General features: G+C 41.1%; 1 protein-coding gene across 1 annotated transcript in view; it reads right to left on the bottom strand.

Annotated features, from left to right (window-relative positions):
- CUNH4orf45 (chromosome unknown C4orf45 homolog) overlaps nt 1-16967 on the bottom strand; it is a 67840-nt gene that overhangs the window by 37877 nt on the left and 12996 nt on the right. The gene's annotated exons all lie outside the window — the stretch shown is intronic.

Below are 16967 nucleotides of genomic sequence, written 5' to 3'. Positions count from 1 at the left end.
GAAGCAATTGGAAAGTGGAGAAGACTATCATGTGAGAAGGACCACCTATGACAGATGATGATCCAAGGTGGGGTAGTTAATAAATATTGGTATTTTATTTTTATTTTATTTTTAAAATACATTTTTATAGATTTCAGAGAGGAAGAGAGAAGGAGAGAGAGATGCAAACATCAATGTTGAGAATCATTGATCAGCTGCCTCCTGCACGCCCCCTACTGGGGATCGAGCCTGCAACCTGGGCACGTGCCCTGACCAGAAATCAAACCGTGCTCAACCACTGAACCATGCTGGCCGGGCTAAATATTGGTATTTCACTAGTAAATGTAAGACAATGACTAAGAAGCAATCGATGAATTGTGAAAGTGGATGAAACAAGCAAAAAAAGAAGAGAAGGTCTGGAGAAGTATCACTGAAATAAACTTGGTTTTGAAAGTTGATGATGTGAAAATATAAAGGGAGCTAAGACTTTGGGGAAGAATAGTACTGACTACAAATAGACAATGACATGCTGGCCGAGGAAGAGTTTCAGAAGCCCCAGGACCAAAACGTGTGCAGGATTGTACGGACAGATCTGGGACTCAAAGGAGGAACTTCATTGCAAAGACCTCAGAGGCAGGAGCTTCTGTGGTCACACTGTGTGTCACTTGGACCCCTGCTGGCCCTGTGGCTTCCTTCACTTTGTCTTGGATCAGCGAGCTCAGTATTTGCAGAGCACAGGTGAGCTGGGGTTTCCACCATTCTGATGGAATGGTCAATGTCGCAACAAATCTGTGGTTGGAAGAGTAATCTAAGCTTTCCAAGGAAGTTGAAAACATTCTTCAGAGACATGATTTTGGCAGATGTTTTCACATCCTCCTAATCTTCTTTGCTCCCCATGACGCATTGAGTATTCGCTGTGGCTAATTTCCCTGGATGAATACATTGTGGCTTCAATTTCATTGGCTGCGGGCTTTCTTCGGTAAAGTATAGAATGGCCAGAGCATGAAAGTCTGTTTTCTCTCTCAATACAACAGGTCTTGAGGTCTCACCTACAAAACTCCTGTCAGAAGGAAATTTTTGCAATCTCTTCTAAATAGTGTGAAATACAGAAAAATTGTGTCCGTTTTGCTGGGATTTCAGTGTATGTTTTATGCCAGTATTTTTCCAAATGTTTCATCAAATAATCTCCCATGAGTGCACCTGAAAAATATATGTACAGGTGTGGTGGGGTGGGGAAGGTGGGGGTGCTGCATACTCAAGTACATTTGGGAACACTGTTTGCTACATTTGCCTTTTAGAGATTCGCAGCACATGAAAGTATATTAGAAGTTGTGAGAAATCCCATGATAAATAAACCTGCTTACAATTATGCAATGTAGAGTTTCTCAATCTTATTTAAACATGGCACATTCCCCCCATTGGATCATGGGGTCACGTGTACGAATCCCACAGACTTGGGGAAATACTGATCCTGTGTGTGATGTTTCCATTATCCTTTAAATTTTGTCATCACCACACTCTACCATAAATGTTAGAGCAGATATACTATTATATCTGCAGTTAGTTCCTTAGTTAGTCTGTTCTGTGGACCGCAATACACATTTTTAGGAGAGCCACCACTTGACAGCTGAGGCAAAAGCACTGAGTTGTGAGAGAAACCAAGATGGTGGCATAGGTAAACACCTGAAATTGCTGCCTCGCACAACCACTTCAAAAATACAACTAAAAGACAAAACGGACATCATCCAGAACCACAGGAAGGCTGGCTGAGTGGAAATTCTACAACTAGAAGGAAAGAGAAAAGCACACTGAGACTCAGAGGAGGTGCCAAAGTAAAGTGCAGAGGTACGGAGGTGCACGCACGTGGAAAGGGCTTGCAACTGAGGACACGGTAGTCTTTTTCAATCGGGAGGGAGACACAAGCTCCTGACTGCTCTGAACTCCAATTCCAGGCGAGTCTCTGGGGACCCAGACTCATATGGGGAGAAACTGGACTGTCTGGCATCGGGGAGCTCGAGGGCGACTTTCTCTCAGAGGTGCTTGCAGTGATTACTGGGACACTGAGACACGGGGCCTCTTAGGGTAGAACTGGGGAGCAACCATAGCTGCTTCCTCCGCCCTGTTGATCCCCTGAGACCCCGCCCCACCCAAGCTATGGGCAGAGGCTTTTGCATATAAAAGGCCTGGCCCTTTGCAATCTGAAAATTACCTAACAAACTGCAGCTGGGTCAGAGAGACCCAGAACTTCCAAAAGAAGGCTCAAGGCCCCACAGCTGCTTGCATTGCTTCACAGGTTCGCCATCACTGGTCTATGCTGGATCTGATTCCCTACTTAAAAATAAAGCTTCCAATTCACGTTCAATCTATGTTCTCTTTATTTTCCCTTTAAAAGTTATCCCTGTTCAACTACTGTTGTTACATCCCTTAGTGTGTTTCTGGTTAGTTGTTTTCTTTGTTGTTGTTTTCCTATAGTAACTATTTTTGGATCTTTCATCCTCTTCCCCAAAACTCCCGCCCTCCTTTTGCCAGTGATGAAGTTGGCAGCTCCTGGGTTAACGAAACCCTCACCTGCCTGTCTTTGGAGTTCTCTTTCATGTTCAAGGGCTAAACTCTGGTGGATTATTTGCAGCTGTAATGCTTAAATAGAACTGCCGACGCTGCTCACTCAGCCCTCAAGCCTCTTCCACCTTGACTGCAGGGAAGGAGATGTGCTTCATTAAAACCTGCACCAGGCTTCATGGCTCCACATCTCTCCATCTTCCCGCCCTGGAAACTGCAGCTTCAAAGACGGTAGGAAGACCCCCCCTCGCCTCTCTCCTATGGGCCTGCCCGGCATTACTTGCTCATTTGTGTCTGAAATGCTAACGTTACAGTTAAGGATGTGGTTCTGAAGCTAAACTGCTGTGGGTTCACAGGCTGGCTTTGTCTTGTGTTGGCTTTGTGACCCGGGGAAAATGATCCAGCGTCTGAATTACAGGTTCCTCCTCTATAAAATAGGAAGAGTGATGTCTGTCTTACAGCGTCGTTGGAAGGAAGGGAGAGAATCAATTTTACGTCAATTTTTTTTTTAAAAAAGTGTCAAATAAACAGGCAAAAACACTGCTATATACATTTGTTCTTCTTCCAAACCATAAACCTCCTGTGAACAATCGGAAAACATTAGGGACAGCTTCCAAGAAACTCAAACTGCCTCCAATAAGCTCATGGGGTTATTGTGTTAATAGGGTGTTTTATAAGATAATTATGCATAGAATTATAAATTGGAATTGAGTTATGAAGAATGAGAGAATTCACTTGATATGCATAGTTTAAATAATGATTCTACTAATATTGATGACACCCTACTGTGTGCCTGGCACTGGGTCAGTGTGAAAGGAACAAAGATGCATGTGGCGTGGCCTCTGTTTCTGATTTCTCATATGCTAGTGGCTGAATGTTTGTGTCCTCCCCCAGATTCCTATGCGAACTCCTAAGGCCCAATGTGGTGGTATGTGGAAGCTCGGACTTTGGGAGGTGATTAGGCCATGAGGGTGGAGCTAACACGCATGGGGTTAGTGCCCTTTATAAAAGAGGCCCAGAAAGCGCCCTCGCCGCTTCTGCCATGTGAGGTTATAGCGAAAAAAACTGGCCATCTCTGAAGCAGGGAGCAGTCTCCCACCAGACACAGAATCTGCCCCTCACCAGATGCCCTTGACTTGGGACTTCCCAGCCTCCAGAAGTATGAGAAATAAATTTCTGTCGTTCACAAGTCCCCAGACGATGGTATTTTATTATAGCCGCCCCCAATGGACTAACACATCATCCAGTCTGAAGGAGACCACACCCACCTCCTCTAGGAAACAGTGTCTGCTCTCAAGACAGACATTGCTGTTCGCTGACACTTTAAAGTACAGTTTGACCTGTTTCACGTGCGTGCGTGGCTTTCCGAGCTGTTTCATGAGTGTGTGTCTTGTCCCTCTGCTTAACAAGCAGCCTCTCCCTCGTGCCCTTCAGAGACGTAAACTCTCCTATTTGCTCTGTAACTTCCCCAGTAACGAGAGCAGTGCAATACTGTCAGCAAATGCTTGGTGAGGTTTGTTGCAAGAACAACTACTTTATCACTGACGTTGCTGATGTAATAATAATAATAAAACCTCTATTTTTCCCAGTGAGAAAGAAGGCAGGATCCAAAGTTTTACGAACACCCCCGGACTTTTAAAAACAACACTGACAGACTCGCCATGACAAAACTTTGCATCCATATGACTGTCCACGTGTTCCTCTCACCTGAAGGGGAAAACTAAATATATAATGAAAAATGGGTTTCAGTGTTTGGGGTTTTTATGGTGTGGAATTTTCGTACTATAAATGGGCATGAAATGGTCCATTTTAGTAGAAGAAACTTTACCATTTATTGAGACCGGCTCCAGACGTTCCCATGAAAGGGGATATTAATAAGATCTATGAATGCAGAACTAAGAAAAACCCATTGGAGTACTGCAAGAAACAGGAAATCCATCACAAAATGGATGCGATAAGAAAACTTCTGTCATAGAATAGGATCTGAGGCAGATGCATCCCAGGCTGTTTAACTCCATAGGTCAGGGATGGCTTCAGAATCGTAGGTCCTTCCCATCTCTGGGCGGCATCCTCAGGGCACCAGGGCACCTTTGCCTTCAGGCAGCTCCTCCTCAGGTGTCAAGGAGGCTGCCACAGTGTCAGGGACCACATGCAGGCGTCATCCTGCCCAAGGGGGTGTGGGTTTCATCCCGTGGAGCAGCTTTTCCTAGAAAACCCCAGTGGATTCCTCCTGTTTCCTTGTTTCCTTTGGTTGGCCAGCGCTGAGTCATTCATCCTCCCTGAGGCGTTGCCCTGGCAGGAGGATGGGGATTTCAGTGACTGGCTTGGATGAATCAGGGTGTAATCCTGAGTCATGTGAGGCCAGGCTAGACACCCAAACAAAATGCAAGCTTTCTAGAAAGGAAGGAGCGGATACTGGCCCCTGGGTTATCTGCTGCAAAGCATCAAGGGCAACATTTCTCACAGAGAAAAAAAAAATCTCAATCTCTCTTTCTCTCTCACATACACACACACAGTGCAACTTTTCATTGCTGTACAATCTCCTTTTAAGACAGCAGGAGATTATTTTAAGTCACTGCTCACTCTCCTGCGGTTCCTGATCACGTGCTAAACTATAATTTGGTGTTTATGCTCTCAGCCTTGAGGGTATGGCTTTATACTGAAACAAGACAGAGCAACTGAGGCAAGCCAGGGGCGCCTTCAGGAAATGCAAGGGAGAGAGAGCAGTTGTTGGTGTTTCTCTCCAAACCCTTTGATCTGAGCAAACCTTTCTGTAAAGGGCCGAACAGTAAATGTTCTAGGCTTGCAGGACATACTGTCTCTGTCTCAACTCCAATGCTGCCATCATAGCTCGAAAAAAGCCATTGACAATTTGTGAACTATTGTGTGCCTATGTTCCAATAAAACTTTACTTATGGACACTAAAATTAGAATTGTATATAATTTCACATGGCCACAGATAGTCTTTAATTGTTCAACCACAGCGAGTGATCATTTTAGCTGCAGGAAACCAGGCGTCATCGAGCCAGATTTGACCCACCGGCTATAGTTTACTGACCCCCTGATCTAGAGTGTGTCTCATATTTGCCTTTTGTCCTCTATGAATATTTTATTTATTTTTATTATTTTAAAAAAATATAATTTTATTGATTTCAGAGAGAAAGGAAGAGGGATGAGAGAGAATCACTGATAGGCTGCCTCCTGCACACCCCTCTTGGGGATCAAGCCCGCAACCTGGGCACGTGCTCTGACTGGGAATCGGACTGTGACCTCCTGGTTCATAGGTCGACACTCAACCACTGAGCCATGCTGGCTGATTTTAGATAGGAAACTTCCCTATTTGTTAGAGTCAAATGGTTGACTCCACCACTGCGAAGATGAGTATTTCATTCATGTTCTGGTGTAACTGCATGAGAGAAGTTACTTTCTGTGTGCACAGCAGGTCCCAGCTGAGAGCGTTGCTTTATCTGACCTTGCTGATGTTCGTTTGGCCCCATCTCAGCTCTGACTCTGTGACCATTGATTTTCTTATTATTGGAGTTGCATAAGTGGCCGGTGAGGAGAGGCAACTATATCAACCTGCCAGTGCAAATAAAAAATAGAAAAGTGGGGTGGGACACGAAATGATACAGCTAGCTGAGAAGAAATTACAGTGGGTGGGAACGACACTGATCCCGCCGTGCTGGAAGGAACGGAGAGGCAAAGCAGTGCTCCGTGAGAGCTCTGAGAAATGACAGTATTTACCGCTGAATCCACAGAGAAGAGGGTGACTAACACTGGACTGGGGGGAAATGGTGCTATGGGATGTCAAACACACTGTTGACTTAATACCAGCTTTGCTTCAAAAAGAGGAGAGAAAAGAAATGTACCACTTTAAACATAGGCATTGGCAGTAAGGCACATCACAATTACAGACCAGGGAAATGTAATTTATTAAAATAACACTTTTTAGCCTACGTGAAATATGGCCTTTTCCTCCTCTGTTCCCCGGATAAACAGTACATCAGGGCAGGATTGTTTATTTCTAGACGACAGGAAGTGACTTCAGTCTAGACCAGGGCCGTTTAGACTAGGAAGTGGTATTTCTCAACTTGTAAATTATGTAATAAACAAGTAGAAATGGCAAAGGTATGCTGTAAGAAAAACATGTGAACATGCTATTTGGATTATTGAGAAATATTTCATTGGAAAAAACAAGTAAGTGGTAATCAACAAATAGTTACTATTTACAACAGATAGGTATCTTTCATTATACCTTTACCCTTCTCTATGACACGGCTCCCAGACAGTTAAGAGAATCGAAATAAAGTGATTCCTTACTTATTCCAGAAATGGATTGCATTACGCGGCGGCACTTTGCTATTACAATGGATTTGTGAAAAGGTGAATTATTAGACTCACAAAGCCACATGAGAGCAGAGGTTAAGAAATTATAAATTATTTTAAATTTCTTTATGAGTACATAAGTGAATGTCCTGACTTTAAGGATCTATTTTCCCAGTCCTGTGAGCAAACGTTTTCTTCTAGAATTAATGTGGTGTAATAAAAGGAGCACATAGGTGGGGAGAATGAATGGCAGTTGGGATTTTGGCCTTGACCTTACAGCCATTGGCTGAGAAGACTTGGGAAGTCATTTCATCTTCCTTGGTTCACCTCAATTCCTTCTTATTTCCCCCCAATAACTTTATTGAGGTGTAACTGACATACAGTAAACTACATATATTTAAAGTGTAAAATTTCTTAAGTTTTACGTATGTGTACACACATGAACAAGGTGGCCAGATAAATTTTTAAAAAATCCAGTTAAATTTGAATTTCATATAAACAGCAAATAAATTTTTAGTATGTTTCAAACATTGCATGACACATACTTACACTAAAAATATTCTTTATGTTAAAATTCAAATTTAATTGTTTTTTACTTGCTAAATCTGGCAATCCTGTCCACGGGAATACCACCACAATCAAGATAAAGAACATATCCATCGATTCCCTTTGTAAATCCTTTCCTTTCCCACTCTCTGACCATTCCCATACCCAGGCAACCACTTATCTGCTTTCTGTTACAATGTGATTAATTTTCACTTTCTAGAATTTTGTATAAATGACATCATACAGTGTTCTCTCTCTCTTGCCTGGCTTCTTACACTAAGCATCATTATTTTGAGATCATCCTTATTATAACATGAACCAACAGTTTTTTCTTGTTTATCATCGAATAGTCTGGATGTGCAACAAATTTGTGTTATCCATTTACCTGTTAATGGACTTTTGGGTTATTTTCAGTTTGGGACTGTTACAAATAAAGCCACTGTGAACGTTTCTGTATAGGTCTTTGTATGGACAAATGCTTTCATTCCTCTTAGTTAAATGCCTAGGAGTGGAATGGCTGGGTCTTATGGTGTGTGTATCAGCTTTTTAAGAAACCATCTAATTGTTTTCCAAAGTGATGCTACGCTTTTACACTCCCGCCAGTATCTCTGAGCTCTGGTTGCCCCACATGCGAATACTTGCTGATGTTTGCCATCCTCATAGGTGTGCAGTGGTCTCTCATTGTGGTTTTAATTGGCACTCACTTCTCTAATGACTAATGATGTTGAGCATCTTGTGGTTATTTGCCATCTGTGCACCTTCTTTGATGAAGCATCCGGATCTTTTGCTCATTTTTAAAATTGTGTTGTTTTCTCATTGAGAATTTTGAGAGTTATTTATATGCTCTGGATACAAGTCCTTTGTCAATACACACTTTGCAAATAGTTTCTTCTAGTCTGCCCTTGTATTTTTATTCTCTTAACAGTGTCTTATGGAGAGTAGAAGTTTTTCATTTTGGTCAAGACCAGTTTATAAAATTGTTCCTGTATGGATCATACTTTAGGTGTTGGATCTGAAAAAGATTCTTGCCAAACTTAAGGTCACAGGTTTTCTCTTATGTTTTCTTTTGGAAGTTTTATATTGTTTTAGGTTTTTCATTTAGGTCTATGATGCATTTTAAATTAATTTTTGTATTTGATGAGAGATATGGATTGAAATTCAATTTTTGTGTGTACAGACAACCAATTGTTCTAACACCATTTGCTAGATGATTCTTTCTTCACTGAATTGCCTTTCACCTGTTTTAGTGACTATATGTGTGTATATATATATCACTAAATATATGTATCATTAAATATATATGTCTGTATATATATATATATATATATGTATCACACACACACACACCGTCAGTTAACTGAGTCCCGTGTAAAATGTATTTCTTTCTGTGGGCTGTAATCAGAAAAGTTTGAAAGCCACTGACATAATGATCACCCGAATTACTTTTTCTCTCTCCTTTGGTCTCTTAATCATATTTATTACTTCTATACATTCAGTCCTCCCCATTGTTTCAATTCCCACTGTTCCTCTAAAACTTCATTTCCTGTGGAAGCATATTTATGACCACCTGAGGAAACCAGTTGCCACCACTTCTTCCATTTTCTCCTCTTCCTTTGCTGTACAAGGAAATGATGAAATGTTTTATTTCTCCCTACCAACTTTATATCACTCTCTGTGTAGTTCACACTCTGCCCTTCCATTCACGATTTCTTGTGGTTTGCAGCAAACCATTTCCTTTTTCATCTGTTTTGCTTTATTGGGTGGCATCATGGTGTGGAGAAGTGATGGACCACACTTCCTCTAAATTCTATTTCATAATAGGTTCGTAACCTTCTTCAAAATACTTCCTGTTTCTCAGGCTCAGTTCTTTATCTGGAAAATGAAACATCTAACCACCTCATACAATTGTTGTAAGAACTAAGAGATAAATTGTATGTAGCATATGTATGTCGTATCTGGACACGTACCTGGAACAAAACAGATGCCTAATGACAGTTATTATCAAATTATGTAACTTCTAACCATTTCTGTTATTTCTGTCACCTTCTACCATGTCCATACCTTCTTCTATGCTAGTGCTATTGTAGCCTATACAATATTGGGACTGAGGTGATTAGGTGCAATGCCTTGAACAACTGTAGTGGAAATGTTTAAGGATATTATGCAGGGAGTATCATGGTGCCAAACAGATGGAAATCAGAGTTAATTTTACTTTAAATACAAAGATTCTTCTTCCACAAAAGAGACCCATTGTGAAGGTAGGCAGAAAAATACTCCTCTCTAAAGAGAACACAGCTACTAGAAATGCTAACCGTTCAGCGAAGAGGTTTAAGTAGATCCTACATTATTATAAATAAATAGAGGCTGGTGCACAAAATTCATGCATGGGTAGGGTCCCTAGGCCGGGCTGGTAATCAGGGCCCATCAGGTTCCTAGACTCCCCGCCTCCCCGTCTCCTTCCCTCATTCCCTCAGCACCCTGCCGCTGCAGCTGGTCACCCACCATGTTCTGTGCCACCCCCTAGTGGTCAGTGCATGTCATAGCAAATGATGGAACTCCTGTTCTCCCCGTCGAACTCCCGAGGGAACACTTTGCATATCAGCCTTTTATATATATAGATTGAAATTCTGGAAGCTAATATGGTTGTTTCAGTTTTGCACTGTATTGCAACTTTAATAAATTTACTCATTTTTAAAGTTGTTTTTCACCATCATTCGTTCATTATTATTTATCCTAATTATAAACAATGACCTGATATAGAAGCTATAGGTCAAGAGTGTTTGTTTGGTATTCCATTCTAGAAACTTAGGAATCCCATCAACTGGGGTTTTTAGATACTGGATGTTCCAATATAATAATAATAATAATCTGAGCATTAACAAGTCTAAAGCTGTACTCTCCATGCAGTAGTCACCAGCCACACATAGCTATTGAGTAGTTGTTAAGTGACTAGTCCACATTGAAATGTGCTATAAAGTGAAAACACATACTGAATTTCAAAGTCTTAGTACAAAAGAAATAATATGAAACATTCTTTAATAACTTTTGATATTCATTTCATATTGAAATGATAATAATTTGGAGGTATTTTCATTTATTTCTGAAGTTATTTTCAACTGTTTTAGTTTTTAAAATGTGGCTACTAGGAAATTGTTAATTCTGTAAGTGGTTTGCATTGTGTTTCTACTGAACAGTACCGGCCGAGAGTTTGGAAACTACTGAAATTCTGTTTAGTACATACAACTCACTAAAGAGCCAGACAGAAGCAGTCTAGAAGGGTCCATTCAGTAGACCCAAATGAAACCAGTTTGAGCAACTCTGTTTATGTAGGGAAATGCTCGTGGCTCTAACACGTGGATAAACACACCACACCCTGTCACTGCACTATAATGTTGAACTTGTTACTCATCCCTGAAACCTGCCCCCCAGGTTTCTGTAGCTAATTGCTCACAGTTGGATTCCTTTTAAAGTGAGATTTCACTCCCTACAGGATATGTTGCACATGCTGACATCCTGAGAGTTTCTAAGTTTTCACTCCACGTAATGCTCATTTTAGGTCATACTGTGGCTTTGAACAAAGCACAGAGCATGAGAGATGAATCGCAGGCAATACTAAGTAGTGACAAGTAGAAATTCCCAGAATCAATACTAGTTGTGATCAAATAGTTACTAGAGAACCTTAAAGACAGAAGTTTTTTTTTTCAAGTCAGAGCAATCATAGACTGATGACCTAATAATGATGTGTTAATAAAAAATATGTAGTAGGTAGGTCAACCTCACGGAAAGATAGAAATTGGGGAATCAGAATGGCAAACTATGATCTTATTCTCCCACCAGAAAAGAGGGCTGAGGGGTCTTGAGAGTGTAGCTCAACAGAAGAGAGTTGGGAGGGTCAGGCTATTGTGCTTGAATGCCGTCAAGCCAATGGTTAGCATTGTTTTCCCTGGAATGCCAGTATTCTTCTGGTATTGTTTTGTCAAAGTATCGATGCCATCTGCATTTTCTTCTAATTATCATTAAAAATATATTTAAGACTATAGTGATTAGCCCTAGCTGGTTTGGCTCTGCAGCTAGAGTGTTGGCCCCCAGACTAAAGGGTCCCAGGTTCTGTTCTGGTCAAGGGCCTTAGTTTCAGGCTCGATCTACTGCCCTGGTCCCAACTGATTATGTCTCTCTCACATCAATGTTTCTCTCTCTCTATCTCTCCCCCTCCCTTCCCCTCTCTCTAAAAATCAATGGAAAAATATCCTTAGGTGAGGATTAACAAAAACAAAACAAGATTATAGTGATTATATAATAATAATGTGGTTATTATCAGTAAACTGTCTTTGAGAAATGCTGTATGTGAGATTTCTAAGACATTACATGTGAGATCACACAAAACATGGCTGCTGATATTCCATAAACATTGATACATAGGTATCATATACCTGTTACTGTGACTCAGTTTTTCTAATCTATAAAATGAGGATAACAGTATCTAAGTGACATATTTTATAAGAATTAAATGAGATAATTCATGTAAACTTAGAATAGTATCTGATATATTCTAAGCAGTAAATGTTAGACAGTGAAGATAATGAACTGATATGCACTTTTATTTATTTCTTAATCTTTGATACACACTTTTAAAAAATATATATTTTTACTGATTTCAGAGAGGAAGGGAGAGGGAGAGAGAGATAGAAACATCAGTGATGAGAGCAGATCATTTATTGGCTGCCTCCTGCATGCCCCCTATCAGGGATCGAGTCCACAACTCAGGCATGTGCCCTTGACAGGAATCGAACCCGGGCCCTTCAGCCCACAAGCCGACACTCTCTATCCACTGAGCCAAACTGGCTAGGGCTCGATAATGCACTTTTAATGATCACTGGTTTATGTTCATTTTCATACACATTTATGCAATGGATCAAATGTTGAATATTTCTTACAGCAAATGACTAATACATGAAACCATATTTCATTGTCTGCTTTAATCCATGCTTATTAAATCCTTTCAGCACATTATAATTGAAAAAATACTGCTGTGCTTATGTAGCCAGGATTCAAGAAATACTTATTAAATCCATTAGTGAAGTGAATTTGAGCAATGTTACATTAGACATTAGATCATCCAATATTTTCCTTCTGCTGTGAGTCTATAGCAATGGTTTACTGGTAAATATTTAATTCTGGCATTCAGAGGAAAAAAAAATTATGGTGTTAGCATATACCAATATCTGTGGTGTAAATATTTCCACCATGACCAGTTTCAAACTACCAAGCTGATGTCACTGAATGCAGAGTTGAAAAGAGTTGCTAACAATCAGAAGGTACAAGCCAGCTCTGGCACACCAATCCCATAGACACTAGCAATTCGCTGATTATAACGTGGCTTCTTATGCTGTGTTCATTCATTCATTATATCAGTGGTTCTCAAAGTGTGGTTCCGGACCAGCAACATAAGCATTTGAGAACTTATTCAAAATGCAGAATCTCACGCCCCACCTCTTGTCTCCTGAAACACAAACTCTGAAGGTGGGCCTAGCAATCTGGGCCTTAACAATCCCTCCACGTGACTTTGACACATGATAAAGTTGGAGAGCCATGGCTTTATACCATCGATATTGTTTCTAAAGAAGTCAAAGTGCCAAGTCACTTCTGACATATGTTAATTAATATACCAAGACGAACCGTGTTGGTGTTTTGATTCTTAAAAGCATCTAGTCTTGGCTTCTGAAATTGTAACTCATATATTCTCAGAATCAAGAAAGGGTATCAAACTGGTACTCTTATGGGAAGATAGGAAGGTAATTTCCTCTTCAAATATTTCCATGTTTCAGCTGCTATTCAGAGGCTCTGAGGGCAGTAGTGTAGTGCTATTGGTGATGGTTTCCGGTGGCTTCTGCAGTAGTGGCCACGGCCAAAATTCCTGTGCTAAAATAAATAGATGCCCTGTTGTACTTCTAGACATATTCACCCACTTGGGTTGCCAGTTGGTTGTTTGGAAATCACATGAAGACAGCCCTAAATCCAGTTACACTAGCCACAACATTGGCAGAAAGGACACGTTTGCAGCGTGTTCTGGGAGCTTTGGGTTGCTGCAGCCTCTGGGGTGGGCAGGTACAACCTGTACCCTGGGTTCTGTCCCTCAGCTGGTGCTCATCCAACTGCCAAAATATTTCCAGCCACAGAAGCACATTCTATTTTTGGACAGATCTAATTATTCTTCCATATGCTGAACTGAAATCTGCTTTGCTGTAGCAGTCACGCATTCGTCTGAATCCCAGCGGACAGTCCCTCTCTCATTGGTCAGCCTGGCCGACACAGGGAAAGGCTCACACCAAGTTCTTGGGTCAAGGAGGTGTCCTCTTCTTTTGGGTGCTCTTCCTGTAACTGATTCTCAGACTCTTCACCACCCTGCCTCGCGAGGCTCTTCCATTTATGAACATCTCCCTTAAAATGCGTCACTCAGAACCAAAAGGAGTGCTGCAATGTGCTCCAGCCCGGCAGAGTCTGCTGGTTTGTGGAACACGGAGCTCCGTGGTTATGTCAGCTTTGTCGGAACCATCGGGCTCATCTTGAGTTTACAGTCAGCTAAGACCTCCACACTAACCAATCACATGAGTGTCCCCCCTACCCTTTACTCGTCCTGTTGATTTTTAACCCTAAGTGCAAGGTTCATATTTATTCCTGTTACATTCTAATCTTGTTGGATTTAGCCCCTAATTCTAAAATATTATCTTTTGCAATCCACATTGTCATTTAATTTTTACTCTCCCTCTCTCTCTTTCTCCTAGGACAAACCTAACCTAATGTCTATTAGGCCTTTTGCAAACCTAACAGCAAGCTTTCTCTTCCTCTGTTCAAATCTCTGAGAACAAACACAGTGAACTCCTGCTTCCTTCCCTCAATCAATTATTAAACATCGAAGTTAGAAACTAGAATAAAATGTCCGAGTGAAGTACCAGTTAAATATTGACTTTTATTTGCCAATTTTACTTCAGTCTGTCTTTCAGCTGAAGTGGCCTGAAAAATGAAAGTGCTGCAATCACTGTAAATAATTCCTAGGGAACATTTAGAATAACCGACAGATATTAAATATTTGAAGTACATATCCCCATTCTTAGATTGTGCAGAAGAAGGCAGTTTAAGAATAGTATAGAATAATTTAAAAGGTTTACTAGTTATTCTGAATTAGTTGAAGTATTTGGAGAGCGTTGATACTTACTGAAAAACGTTGCTACAAATTTTTTGCAATTTTCTCTGAGTTAATTATTTTTATGCTTATGAAAATCATTCCTCAATTGACCCCTTAAAGCTATAAAATTTGAAAATAATTAGAAGGATTTTAAAAAGATATCCTACTTAGCACAGATTTATTTGCATTTAGAGCTTACAGGCTATGTGAACATTTCTAAACTCCATTTACGAGCTATAAGATTATGTAAAATGTGGAACTGAAATTAAAAAAATCATGTTTACAAATGCCATAATTTAATTCAGGACGGGGGTCCCAAGATGCTATCTGATCTGATACCTTTAGACCAGATATCTTTAGATTAGAGACTGTGTTTTAGTTGACTCCGGTGAGGGCACTGCGGGGGAAGAGGAGGTGACTTTGTTATTTTCCATATAAATAACCCTGGCAAACCTCGCACCACAGGATGCTGAAACAATTTTTTATAAAGTGATGCTGATACAAAATGGCACCAAATGATTCTGCTTATTTTGAATCCTCCCCTCCCCCTCAAAAGTGGTATTGTGTACTGTTGCATTCTAGCTCACAGAAAAGCAAATTAACCTTCCACATGTGAATAGGTGGTCAACGGTTCCAAATCTACAGTTGTGACTGAGTGATCACAGGTTTCTCACAGTAACCACATATCAGATTAAGCATTTTTCAAATGAGATACAGAAAAATTGGAGTCCTTGTGCGTTGCTGGTGGGAATGTAAAAGGGTGCAGCTGTTGTAGAAAACGGTGTGATGGTTCCTCAAGAAATTAGACAGAGAATTACCGGAGGACCCAGCAATTCCACAGCAGCATTATTCACAGCAGCCAAACGGTCAAACAACCCAAACGTCCATTGATGGACGGGCAGATAAACAAAATGTGATATACATGAGTGTGTTAGGGCTTTATAACAGAATACTAGAGTAGGTGACTGAAAGAACAGAGACCTCTTTTCTTATAGTTCTGAGGGCTGGAAGTCCAAGATCAAAGTGTCTTCCAGGACCAACATCTGATGAGACCTCTCTCCTGCATTGGCAGGTGGCCCTTCCCTCTGTGTCCTCACATGGCCTTCCTCTGTGCACACATGGGGAGAAAAAGAGCTCTGGTATTCCTCTTCCTTCTTTTTTTAAAATATATTTTTATTGATTTCAGAGAGGAAGGGAGAGATAGAAACATCAATGATAAGAGAGAATCATTGATTGTCTGCCTCCTGCACGCCCCACACTGGGGATCGAGCCCGCAACCTGGGTATGTGCCCTTGACCAGAATCAAACCTGGGACCCTTTGGTCTGCAGGCTGATGCTCTATTCACTGAGCCAGACTGGCTAGGGTCCTCTTCCTTCTTACAACGGCACCAGTTTCATGGGATTAGAGTCTCATCCCTCGACCTTATTTAACTTTTATCACCTTCATGAAAGACCTGTCTCCAAATACATTGGGGACTGGGGCTTCAACATATGAAATTGTCAGGGAGGACAAGTCAATCCATTAAAACATACAATGAATCGTTATTTATACAATGAATCATAAAAAGAAAGGAAATAGTGACACAAACTCCAACATAGATGAAACTTGAGGACATTATGTTGAGTAAAATAAGCCAGTCACAAAAGGATTCCATTTATATAAGATGACAAAAGTGGTCATTTTCACTGGAACAGAAAGTAGAATGGTGGTTGCCAGGGGCTGGGAAGGGGGAAATGGAGAGTTGGCGTTCAATGGACACAGTTTCAATTTTGCAAGATGGAAAAGTTCTGAAGGTAGGTGGTGGTGAGGGTTGCATGGAAATATAAATGTGCGTACTGCTACAGGACTTTATCCTATATAATAAAAGGGTAATATGCAAATCAACCGAATGGCAGAACAAGCGGTTGCTATGACATGCACTGACCACCAGGGGGCAGACGCTCGATGCAGAAGCTGCCCCCTGATGGTCATTGTGTTCCCATATGGGGAGCACCACTCAGCTAGAAGCCGGGCTCACAGCTGGTGAGCACAGCAGTGGTGGCAGCACTAAGGATGTCTGACTAACGGCTTAGACTTGCTCCCCATGGGGAGTGGAGAGCAGGCCTAAGCCGTTAGTCGGACATCCCCCAAGGGTTCCCGGACTGTGAAAGGGTGCAGGCTGGGCTGAAGGACCCCACCCGCCCACCCAGAGTGCACAAATGTCATGCACCAGGCCTCTAGTGTTTTAATATTTACCATGTTAGGAAAACTCTCTTAGATTAAATCATTCCTGCTTTAGTCGGTAACCCCAACTGGCACTCTCTCTTGGTGGATCTATTCCTCTTGATATACATTTAAATGCATGATATGCCATCGGTCTATCAATCAGCAGTC

Source organism: Myotis myotis, unplaced genomic scaffold (assembly GCF_014108235.1).
Source record: "Myotis myotis isolate mMyoMyo1 unplaced genomic scaffold, mMyoMyo1.p scaffold_m19_p_6, whole genome shotgun sequence".
In the NCBI taxonomy this organism is placed as follows: domain Eukaryota; kingdom Metazoa; phylum Chordata; class Mammalia; order Chiroptera; family Vespertilionidae; genus Myotis; species Myotis myotis.
This window is presented reverse-complemented; position numbering and strand designations above follow the sequence as displayed.